The following is a 13186-nucleotide window of genomic DNA, read 5'->3' as shown; positions in this document are numbered from 1 at the left end:
GGTGAGGAAAACGAGCCGAAACTGAATGCTTTAGCCCTGTTAGCGAATAAACGGAGTTCAATTCTTTATAACGTTCCATCAAATAAACGTCAATGATCTCTCTAAGCCTAGTTATAACCTCCCCCGTGAAGATAGTTGTTTTCACGCTTAAGGAAGAAAGTCAGTGTTAATTGCTAGCCATGTGAAGAAACAGTGAAAAGTAAAAAAAAATTCACTACTTCTCACAAACTCGTCAAACATTTTAGTAAACTCGCAAGTGCCTCACTTAAAAGCACTGAGCGTGCTTGGTATATGCTTGATGAACCCTGCATAAATTTTTTTCTCAAGGTCAATCAGCCGGACGTTTTTGGGTCCTACGCTTCGCTTGGCAGCTGCGGCTAGCTCTGCGGTGAGCTCCACTTATGGCCACTAGCTCCAGCGCGCTCCCTAGATATATGCGCTTGTATTGTGTAATCTAACTACCTAAAAATGAAGTTGTTTCAAAAACCTCATGAGCATTATTTAGAAGGGCTACTCTACATACGAGAATATTCCATGCTCGAAATTCTGTCATCTCCAATGGCGTACCTCCCAGTGGTGGATGCGGCAGCTCCCGAGGACGCGACCTCCCAATACTGAGGCCGACTTAACTCCCCGTTAGGTCGACGCGAGTATTGGGAGATTGATGCTGCCTTCACCACGGAAGAGATCATCTGCAAGCGCTCAGAGATCTCAACAGCCGATCCACACAGGGGCCGGATAACATCACCAACAAGGCCCTCCCCAATCTGGAGAAGGGCGGCGCGGAAACTCTTACTGCGACAGTTATTGAGGCGTGGGATTCAGGCAAAGTTCCACTACAATAGAAGACGGCCAAAACGGTCCTAATAACGAAAACTGACAAGCCTCTTAGCATGGACAATCTGCGTCCAATATAGCTTACGTCGTGCGTGTGTAAGACCATGGAGCGTGCAGTGCTTAACCGTATGAAGCCTTGCCTGGAAGACAACGAGGTATATCTTCATAACATCATGGTTTTGGCTCTCAACTCAAAGGAAGAAGCAGTGATAGAGAACGTCTGTGTTTTCGGCTGTTTCACTTTTCTGTAGTTTTTTAATATAGTGTGTACACAGTGACCACGTCATCCTTCGGGATGGTGGGCACAAGTCCCGTGCAGCTTCCCGTTAACGCAGTCTTCCAAACTGCTGCTTGGCCGGTTGATGCCTTTTTTCGTACGGCCGTCACCGACGTGGAGCTTCCAGATTCGGCAGATGACTCCATGGTGACTGAGATGGATTCCGACAGTAACAGCTTCATGCCTGTTGAATCGCGCCTCCTGAAAAAGAAGTTGTGCCGGACATCAACAGCGGGTGAGTCTACTACAAAGACTGTTGACAAACCTGGCTTGTTGTGCCATACATCAGCCGCGAGCGAGTTGCCTACAGATAATGTTGTCGCACCTGGAGGGTTCTCTGTGGCTTTCGTACCCACAACCAAGATGTCTAATTTGAATACCATTAACAGACAGCGGCTGACCCAATTTTTCGGCCAGGTGATCCCTGGACAAGTCTAAGGGGTCGGAATCAGCGCATGGAAGAATGTCCTTACGGTAGGTGTGTAATCTCAGGTGTCAGTGGACAAGCTGAAAGAAATTGGAGTGTTAGGTGATATGCCGGTCCGCCCCTATCTCTCTCATGGAAAACGGACTTCCGCTGGAATTATTACAGATGTCGACCCTGAAATAACGGACAGCGATCTGCGTACACTCAGCAATTCTACTGCCAGGATAGTCGACATTCATCGTTTCGGCTGATCAGGGTGTGTTAAAGTGGTTTTTGAAGCCAACTATATCCCATCCCACGTCTAGGTGGGCTATGTGCGGCATCCTGTCCGTCTGTATGTTCCCAGGCCTGTTCAATGCCACAAATGCAACAAGATTGGCCATGTGAGTGCTGTTTGCAGAAACGAAATATTCTGCCGTCACTGCAGCGGCTCACACCAGCACGATACTTGCAAGACGGAGACTGTCAAGTGCACCAACTGCTTCAGCGCTCATGAGGCGACGGCTAAAGACTGTCCTATGATGAAGAACGAGAGGCTCATCCTGAAGACGATGGTAAAAGACAACTCAAATCACCAAGAAGCGGCCGCGTCTATTCGTCGCCGCAAACGTCGTTCCCGACGCCGACGCCCGGAGTCACAGGCCACTAGTCTGACTTAGCCACCGTCACAGCAACTCTCAGCTCCGTTGCCTCAACGTATTGAGCCACAGAATGATAAGACGCCGCCAGCTGCTGCGCCCCATGTTACCACTGTGGTTAAGAAAGATGCGGGTATATTATCCACCTCCTGTGATGTTGAATGGCCTGCTCTGTCATCCAAGGTCGTCGAACCAACACGTCCAACATTCCATGCCGTTCTAGCGGACAATATGGACAAGCAGGAAGGCCAGCAAGTGAACGTTCTGCTGAAACAACTTGTACACCCCATGCGCACGCTGATTTCAGGCCTCAGTACGCCAATAGCAAGGGTTGTTCAGTTTTTGGACGCACTTGAGCCCCTCTTGGCGCCACTGCAGTAATTCGTTATGGTGTTACCACAAAGCCCCTCCTCTGTGTCGATGCACATACGTCGCAGTGTAGTGATGCAGTGGAATGCCCGAAGCCTGTGTGATTGCATGAGGGACTTCCGAGAGCGCGTCCAGAAATACCGCTTCCCTGTGATTGTGATATCTGAGCCCAACATGCCTTGTGCTTTTCACCTTTCTGGATATGTATTGCTGTGGTCTCGAAAAGCTGATGAAACCAGCAAGCTGTTAGTGTGCGTACGCCAGATATTTCACACTACTGCCATGTCCTCCAGCCCCATAACACGGACCACTACATTTGCTTGACATTAGCGCTTAAAGGACGGGTGTTCTCGATACTCGGCGGCTACATTCCACTCAGAGATCGCATTGATTTTTCGTACCTGCCTTCAGCAATCCAGAGTTGTACAGCTCCTGCACTTATAGTGGGGACTTCAATGCTCATCACCCCCAATGGGACAGTGCACTAATAAATAACCTAGGCAAGGCCCTGTCCGACTTTATGCACTCCCAGGGTTCCGTCAATATTGTTACGTGTGGAAAGACACAGACGAAATAGGCTATTTACCGGCTATTTACACTGGAGCCAGACGGCCAGGCCGACACTTGCTCGCGCCAAGGGTATGGTATGGTATGGTATGGTATGGTGTTCCTTATACGATGGCGCCACAGACCCACTTCGTCGTCGTTCTCGCGGCGGCTCGTACCTTGAGCATCGTTCGATGATATCGTAATGCTACCCCCTCCCCCCCCGGTGGCAAGAGCGCCTTCACAGTGCTGTTAAATATCCAAGGCTCGTGGAGAGTTCTAGGGTTTGAGTCAGGTGACGTGGGCACTGTCACTGGTTGTCACAGCGGAGCGCGTAGTGGGCATGGCTAGAACGATTTCATAGGTGACATTGTTCACTAGGCGGAGCACGTGATATGGGCCTGTGTAACAGGAAAGGAGTTTTTCACAAAGGCCAACATTACGCGGTGGTGACCAAAGCAACGTGACGGTGCCGGGTACAAAATGGAAATCACAGTGACGGAGGTCGTAAAGTTGCTTCTGCTTGTCTTGAGAGACAAGCGCGGGCAAGTAGGCGAGCATGCCCGGCATGCGCGAAACAATCACGGGCGTAAGCGCTAGTTGAAGCTGTTGTAGACGGAAGCACAGTGTCCAGTGGTAGCGTTCGTTCACGGCCATACAAGAATTAAAATGACGAAAAGCCAGCAGTTTCGAGACAGGAAGAGTTGTACGCAAAGGTAATGTCAGGTAGAGCCAGGTCCCAGTCAGAGTTGTCGTCTGAAACGTATTTGGATAGCATGTCTGTAAGGGTGCGGTTCAAACGCTCAGTGAGGCTGTTCGTTTGAGGGTGGTAGCAGGTGGTAAATTTATGCTGTATTGAGCAGGCACGCATGATGTCAATGACTTTGGCCAAGAACGCATGGCCACGGTCTGTTAGCAATTGACGCGGAGCATTATGAATCAAAATGATATCATGCAGTAGGAAGTCCGCAACATCAGTTGCGCAACTGGTCGGAAGAGCGCAGGTTACGGCGTAGCGGGTCGCTTAGTCCGCCGCGACTGCAATCCACTTGTTTTCCAATGTAGATTCCGGAAATGGGCCTAGAAGGCCTAAGCCGGCACGATGGAAGGGTTCGGCAGGGATGTCGAGTGGCTGCAGGTAACCAGCGGGGAGCTGGGAAGGCTTCTTGCGTCTTTGGCAAAGCTCACAAGCGGCGACGTAACGTCGTACGGAGCTGGCAAGGCGCAGCCAAAAAAAAAAAAAACGGCGACATACACGGTCATAGGTTCGAGATACGCCGAGGTGTCCTGCCGTTGGTGCATCGTTAAGATCTTCTAAAACGGTTGAGCGGAGGTGTTTAGGTATAACAAGTAGGAACTCAGAGCCATCTGGGTAAAGGTTACGACGGCACAGAGTACCTTTGCGGACGACGAAGAGTCGTAGAGCAGTATCGGCTGGAGAGTGTTCAAAACGGTCGATAACTGCTCTTATGCAGGCGTCACGACGTTGCTCATCGGCGAAATGAAGCAGCTGTGATACAGAGGATGCGCAAGCAGCACTGACAGTATTGGAGGAGTCGAGAGTCGTCAACAAGATAACGCGACAAGCTGTCAGCGTCTTGGTGCAGGCGGCCAGACTAGTACACCACGGAATATGAAAATTCTTGTAGCCTCAAAGCCATCAACCAAACCCGCCTATAGGATCTTTTAGCGATGAGAGCCAGCAGAGAGCATGATGGTCAGTGAATACGGAAAAAGGGTGACCGGAAAAGTAGGGACGGAACCTCGCAACCGCCCAGACAACAGCAAGGCATTCTCATTCCGTAATGGAATAGTTGCGCTCCGATGGTGCGAGGAGGCGCCTCGCATAAGCGATAACGCGATCCTGGCCAAGTTGATGCTGGGCTAAGACGGCACCTACGCCATGACCACTGGCCTCTGTACGCAATTCCGTAATGGCATTAGGGTCGAAGTGGGCGAGAATGGATGGTGATGAGAGAAGTGGTGAGTTGAGGAATGGGTGGAGCTAACCTCCAGCAGAATGTTACGTGTGGAAAGACACAGACGAAATGGGCTATTTACAGGCTATTTACACTGGAGCCCGACCGCCAGGCCGACACTCGCTCACGCCAAGGGCACAGACCCACTTCGTCGTCGTTCTCGCGGCGGCTCGCCCATTGAGCATCGCTGGATGATATCGTAATAATATTAATGATGGCTCTCCTATGTTTCTGTGTGGCACGTCCTATAGTAGCTGCTTGGACCTGACGTTTGTTTCTCCACGACTACAGTCCTCTATTCGCTGGTGCAGTGATGTGGAAACACATGTCAGTGATCACATACCAACATATATCTGCGTGAAGTGGTGCGCACCTACCACTTCGTCTCACGTGGGGTGCACAGACTGGCCCACTTTTAAGACATTCGTGGAGAATTCCTGTGCTGATCTAGAGACACCAACCCAAATAAAAGACTTGATCACGTCCGCCCTCGGTGAGACCACGCGGAACATATGTGCACGTACACCGGGGTTCCCTAAAGGAAATACAGAACGACGAAATCCATGTACGATCTCGCCCTTTGTCGCCGAGCTCAATGACAAATAAAGCACCATCTCGAGAAATTAGGAAGGAAGCGCTGGAGAAAGTTCTGTTCATCACTGGATCCTTGCGAGCCGCTGTCAGCTATTTGGCATGTTGTCAGGAGCCTACATTCTCCTCCAGAAAAAACGGTGCCCTTTCAATGCTCTGGCTCTTCACCAACGCCGCACTGATGTAGAGGTAGAGGACGACTTCTTCAAAATGATTGTGGACACAACTCAGCCAGCCTCAATGCAATTCAAAGTTTTTGCGCCACCTTCTCTAAGTGACCACTACGATTTGCTCTTGAGATGCCTGAATTAGAGGCTGCTCTTGCGTCGTGTCGGCATTCGCCTGCCCCTGGCCCTGATGGCGTTTCGTACTCGTCTCTCTCTCACCTTGGCAGGGCTGGTAGCACTGCGCTACTCAATTACTACAATGACACATGGGCCTCAGGTTTTGTTCCATAGCAGTGGAAGATCAGCTGCCTGGTTGCTCCCTTGAAGCCTGGAAAGACTCCTTAGTAGCTTACCTCATACCGGCCAGTTGCATTAGCCAGCTGTATTGAAAAAATTATGGAATGAAAGGGGGGGGGGGCCTGGCGAGGCTCGAATGGTTTCTGGAGAAAAAATTATCTTTATCCGAACATGATGACCAGTTTTCGGCGGGGTCGGTGTTCGATTATCAGCGTCATTGACCTCGTTACGAGAGTGGAATATGAAAAACGTCGATGCAAGCAAGTCGACGCTGTTTTCTTAGACATCAAAGGGGCCTACGACAACATCCTTCATGAAGCCATTCTCGATGCCCTAGATGACTTGGGTATTGGCGGCCGGCTCTACCTGTGAACTGTGAGCTTCCTCAGCGGCCGTTTCGTTTACCTGTCCACGCCTGACAGAGAGACTAATCGTCGTCAAGTATGCCGTGGTGTTCCTCAGGGCGGAGTTCTCAGCCCAACACTATGTAATGTGGCACTGATTGGCCTGATGAGTGAACTTCCAACTCACATCCACATCAGTGCATACGCAGATGACATTTACATCTGGGCTTCTGGCACAACACGCCCGCAACAACCTGCGAGATTACAGCGCGCTGTGCCATCTACTTCACAATACATATCGCGTTATAGCACCCCGTTCGCACCACCTACTCAAATGCACTACGCCAGCCAAACGTCGCGATCGGCACCGATAGCCGGGCCCCGACGTGCCATGAAGTCGGACGCGATCATGGGGCGAGTGGCGCGCCACGTGTCGCGGCAGCGCCGTACATTGTGAGGAGGGGTTCTTCTGTGTTTGCCGCAAGATGGCTCTGCGTGTGCGCAGAGCACAGAAGAAATGTAGCGGAAACGTACTTCGCTACTCGTGAAACTGCGACTTCTGTAAGTTACATGGTCATAATTACCGATATACACCGCAGTATAACTTTCTACCGCACGTTTCTAAGGCAACACCGCATTCACTAGAGACGATTTTGTCCCGTTTTCAAGGAACGAACTCGAGGCTGAGTGGTAGCGTCTCCGTCTCACACTCCAGAGACCCTGGTTCGAGTCCCATCATGTAAGATGTTTTTTTTTATAAAGTGCCTTCTGGGATTTATCGCTCACTGCCAACGCCACTGACGCCAACGCCGAAGACACCGGCTTTTCTGCGACACGAGCTCCTTAACGCTGTCGCGTTAAAATATGCCTTGGCTTGCCACGTCGTGCCTCCAACAAAGGCACAATTGAGCAAGCTCTCATATGCCCATTATCAATATACCTGTCCCACGAACCACTTCGTGTATATTACGCTTACTGAGACGACACCGTTCCTATCCATTGACGTTGATTCTACATGAGCGGCTGGACAGCAGTTTCATAAGTGCACTCCGCTGTCATCTACCCAACATAACATCAGGCTACGCCCTTCCATATCACCCCGTCAAACCACCGTGAGTGATGGTTCAAGCTTTCGTATGCGTGCATGTCCCCGGCATTGGTTCCCGTTAGCGGGCTACAACTACTTGTTCTGGCACACATCTGGTCAGAATACCAGACACATGTTCATGCTCACACAGACGGCTCCACGTCACCAAAGGCATCAACAGCAGCTGGGGTGATACCAGCACAACAAATACCTCGAGGTTTCATTCTCGATCCTAATTCTACATCAACCGCTGCAGAGCTTGTGGCTATTCGAGAAGCAATTCGCCACATCTGCGGAGAAAGACCTCAAGAGTGGATCATTTTCACGGACACAAAACCCGTGCTGCAAATTTTGGGATGCTTCCTGCGCCACACCGCATATCAGCTTCTGGCACTGCAGATCACCGAGCTACTTTGATGCGCTTCACAAAAACACCACCGCATAGTGTTCCAATGGATCCCGGGGCACAGTGGGCTCAATGGTAATTAGATGGCCAATGCTGCAGCAAGGCGCGCCCTCAGCAATGGACTTCGAACTGTAGTGTCATTCTCCTGACCGGACATCACATGCCTCCTGTCGGAATTAATGAGGAGTGCGACAAGAAGATACTGGGCCCAGCCAGACGCTCGTCACGTCCGCCTTAAAGGCTCGATTCCGATATGCAATTTCTTGTTTTGCGTGGAATTCCACGCCATCATACATGCCTGGTACACAGACTATGATTAGGCGTCTCTTTCACGCGCAAAAACTTGCACATCACTGGACGGACAGACTCCCCGGAATGTTCAGTGTGTGGCGTTGTAGAGACTTTAGACCACGTGCTCGTCGTGCGCCCTGAATATGTGCGCGAAAGACTGGCAATAGCAGCTACTTTGAGGCATTTACACAGTAGACCACTGTCGGAGGGCCTCTTGCTAGGCGCATGGCCACAGAGGTGGCAGATGTTAGAGACAATGCGTGCTCTTTCACGTTTCTTAGGCGACACGGGCCTCAACTGACGCTTGTGATAACATTTATGCAATGTCTGGTTCACCTCGTTCCTGCCATTATCATCCCCTATTGTGACCCTTTTCTTCCCCTCTTCCACTTCCCTTACGTAGAGCAAGCCAGATGCTCCATTTTCCGGCCGACCTCTCTACATTTTCCAGTCATTAAACTACTTCTTCTCTTCTTCACAACATGATTGGCTTTCGTCAAAGGCTTTGGATGCATGACGCTATAAAGCTGGTCATAAGCCAGATACTAGACAGCACAACAAGAGGCGTCAAGGCCATCCTAGGCCTAGATCTAGAAAAGGCCTTCGATAACATATGGCGCTCCTTCCTTCTACAACAAATCTCAACAGTCGGACTTGGTCAATGTGCCCATGACTACATCCGTGACTTCCTGAGGGGAAGACCCCTCAGAAGGCCCCTTCCAGAAAATGGCAGCAGTGGCGTAAACAGCACCGGAGCATTCGCATGGACTGACAGCGGTATCTTTTTGCTGCTGGTTCGGTAATCAGTTCATTCTGATCATCCGTCTGCTATCTACGTCCTGGGCCTACCTGCCACGTGCGGTCAAGTTTCGCCCTTCGGCCGCTACCCCGAGCAAAGCGCTGACCCCAAGACTACACGTGCGGATTGTTCTGAGCTGCTGGTTTGCTGAAACATTTTGACGTCATCAACGAAAAGGCTACAAATACCGGGACCTTGTCGGACACCGACCAAATGGCAGCAGGGGTGGGAACAGCACTGGATCATTCGCATGGACTGACAGCGGTATCTTTTTGCTGCAGGTTAGTGAAATCTGTTTACTCCTTTTGTAACTTCCTCATTACACTTGAAATTGTGCCACGCCACTGCTGTAATACGATAGCATACCAGTATTTGTTATAACTTGCTGCTGGTCATCATGGCAAAAATAAGCAAAAAATTGGTATGTGCCCTTGAGGACCTGAAGCGAGAAATTCGGATCGACCTGAAGAATTTGAAAGATTCTCTGGAACGAGACTTTTGAAATGAACTCAGAGAAATAAAAGGTAATCTAAAGTTTACTGATGAGAAATTTGATGATATCGTAACTAATCTGAAAGCAGTTCTAGAAGAAAATAAACGCTTGCGCACTGAAAATGACAACCTGTAGTCACGTTGGGATAAAATAGGAAATCAAACGAAATCGAATGAGCCTCGAATCATGGACTGAGAACTTTACTCGCCGAAACGCCAATATAGAAAGAAAAATAATACCAGTGAATGCTAATGCAAAACTGAGGGAAATTATGATGAAGTTTGGTGACTGTACTGGGGAACCCATATCACCATCTGACATTGACGTGTGCCACCGGGTTTTAATACCAGGATACCAAACCAAAAAGAGCATTATTGTTCAGTTTGCACTCCGAAGGAAACGAAATGCTGTGCTGGAGAAAGGAAGACGAACGCGACTAACGGCTAGTGTACTTGGGTTTTCTGAATGTGTGCCCATTTGCGTCATGGAGCACCTAAGTTCTGAAAGGAAGCGGCTCCTTGCGCAGGCCATCGCCAAAAAGTGTGAAACGAACTGGAAGTTTGTTTGGGTGCGTGATGGGTACATTTATGCCCGCAAATCTGAAAACAGTGCCATATTAAGGATCACTAGCTCGAAGGATTTCAATAAAATCAGCTCAAAACATGGATGCCCCCATGAGCTGCCTCGAACTTCCTTCTATCGCAAATCTAGATAGCGTGTACTATGGAAATAGCGTTCCTGTTTTTCATATGAACTGTCATTCTGTGTGCAACAAAGGTGATGAAATACATAACCTGTTTACTTCCATTAATTTTTCGTTCCATGCAGTAATGTTTGCTGAAACCTGGCACCACGATGATTCAACATACTTTGTGCTAGACAATTATACTCACTTTGCTCGAAGAGGTGGTGGTGTATCCCTGCAAATTATGAATTTGCTTCCTGCAACAATACTTGAGAAATTCACGTTCTGCACTCCGGGATGTGAAGTGTTAACCGTTCAGAGTGTCAAAAATATATTTTGTGTAGTCTACCGCCCTCGAGACGGAAAATTTCAAATTTTTTGCGTCGTTAGAAGCACTTTTTGATTATGTGTCTATAAATGAGCACGTGCTGTACCTTTCCGCTGATATGAATATTGATATTCAAACCGCGTCACCAGAGCAGACAGAATTTGCTTCTTTATTTGATTCTTATGCTCTTGTGAATGTAATTACTATACCAACGCGCGTAACTTGTTCCACTTAAACTACTTTGGATTTATTTATCACTAACAACGATAAAAGCACTATATCTTCCGGAACTTTGATAAATGACATCAGTGATCATTTTCCAGTATTTGCCTTTATTGCTAATACCAACCCTAAACATGCTGCTAAATCACCGGTGTCTTATTATGCCTGCATTCATTCAAATTCCCTCGACACCTTTCGTAATGAAATATGTACAGCCGACATCTCCCATACATTGTCGCTACTTGACGCAGATGTTGCGCACGATGCACAAATGATTTTGTTAAACCACATGTATCAAAACTGCTTTCCTTTAAAATGCTATCGCAATGGAAAATGGAAGAAACCATGAATTACGAATGCCTTATTGAAAAAATAGAAAACAGAACGAAACTACATGCGCAATTTATTATATCCAAGGATCCCGTGAAATTTTTGGAATATAACAAATATCGCAATAACTTGAACAAAGAAATATGTGATGCCAAGTACGAATACTTCAGCTATTCATTCTCAGATAATTCCAGCAGGAACCCTCAGCATTGATGGCATCAACTAGGAAAACTACTTGGACGTCACTACAACCGGGGCCCAGACTGCATTATGCGCGATAGTACTGTGCTGACAGAGCAGGATCTCTCAAATTCATTTAATGATTTCTTTGCAAATATCACAAATACAGTATGCTCTCCTATTAATTCAACAAACACGTCAATTCACCAAGCACCAAAAGTCTCGATGTCGATGTTTGTCCCCTACAACCGAAAATGAAATAATTTCTGTATTCAGAAATCTTGAAAACACTAGGGCTTTAGATAATAACGATTTTCAAATAAAACCGCTAAAGTATGTAATTGATTCCTTAGCCCCAATCATAACATACCTACTCAACCTTTGTCTCAGTAGTGGAGTATTTCCTAAGCAGATGCAGACTGCAAAAGTTATCGCGATACACAAAGGAGACGATACCTCTCAATTGTCAAATTATAGGCCGATTTCTATTCTACAGGCAATTTCTAAGGGCACACAGAAAATTATTCACACGCGAATAACTAATTTTAAGATAAGCATTTCGTTTTGTCGAATGATCAGTTCGGGTTCAGATCAAAAAGATCCGTTGAGTTGGCACTGCTCAAGCAAAAGTAACTCATCATCAATGCATTTGAAAACAAGCTCCTTGTCCTCAGAATTTATAATGACTTTTCCAAAGCCTTTGGTTTAATCAATCATGACTTGTTAGTAAATAAACTATGGTATAACAGGGATTCCCAATTCTTTGATATGGTCAGACCTTCAACATCGTAAATGAATTGTAGAACGCAATGATGCTTTGTCTGATGGCCAACACATAAAATCAGGCGTGCTGCAAGGCAGCATCTTAGGCCCTTTGTTGTTTTCGTTTACATAAATGATATATTTTACACTAAGCTACCGGTGAACCTTACTGCCTACGCTGATGACCTTACGGTGCTCATTATGGGTAGTAGTGAAAATGACTTATCCTCTACAGGTAATGAGTTTTTGCAATACATGTGTCAGTGGTCGCAGGAAAATTACCTAAAGGTGAACACAAGCAAAATTAAAGGCATGGTATTTCGAGCAAAAAACAAAGTTGTAAAAGATATTAAGCTTAGGTTTGGGGACAACTATACTGAAATCGTGCGTAGTATCAAATGTCTGAGAGTAACCTTCTCGGAATTGCTTAATTGGTATGCCCAAATTAATAACATACGATGAAAAATGAACAAAGTGAATGGGGTGCTATGTCGTCAATGGTATGTGCTATCAACAAGAATTAAACTATTAATCTACAACGCTTTCTTAGTTCCAATACTTAACTATATCCACACTGTCTGGGGCACAAGTACGAAGCATAATTTATCCAAGATAATTGTTACTCAGAAACGTGCGATAAGATTAATTGCTAACATACCAAGGTATGCCCACACAGAAAGCTATTATTCCGATTTTAAAATCATTCAAGTGCCTAATCTTTATGCCTTTAGAATAATTATGTACAAGAATGTTATTAGAACAGACAATGCAGATATGTTGACACTATTCAACCTTCAAAGCCATGTGCCCATGTACAATGTACGCCGTTGCACCACTTGGTCTACACCGTCTTGTCGGACTGTGTACCAATTTCAACCAACTGCCTATAAACTTCCCTGTTACCTTAACACACTTGAACGGAATAACATCTCACTGGAATAAATAGCGAAAAATAATTTAATTAGTGCTTGGCCACTCCTTCACTAATCCATGGTGTTTCGTTCTGTTTTTGTATGTCGCGCTATTGTTTCTTACATCACACAACGTTAACAAATGCACTAAGGCTATTATCAATTTTGTACGTATATTTTCTTACTGATTCCTACTCTATTTGTGCCCTTGTACGTTCAC

At 47.1% G+C, this 13186-nt stretch overlaps 1 pseudogene; it reads left to right on the top strand.

The window, feature by feature from the left end:
• The first annotated feature begins 1132 nt into the window (after positions 1–1132).
• The window catches only part of LOC139051794 (carboxypeptidase M-like), a 52708-nt pseudogene continuing 40654 nt past the window's right edge, over positions 1133–13186 (top strand).

This window comes from Dermacentor albipictus, unplaced genomic scaffold (assembly GCF_038994185.2).
Source record: "Dermacentor albipictus isolate Rhodes 1998 colony unplaced genomic scaffold, USDA_Dalb.pri_finalv2 scaffold_14, whole genome shotgun sequence".
NCBI lineage: Eukaryota > Metazoa > Arthropoda > Arachnida > Ixodida > Ixodidae > Dermacentor > Dermacentor albipictus.
Note: the sequence above shows the minus strand (reverse complement) of the source record. Positions and strands in the feature narration are given on the sequence as shown.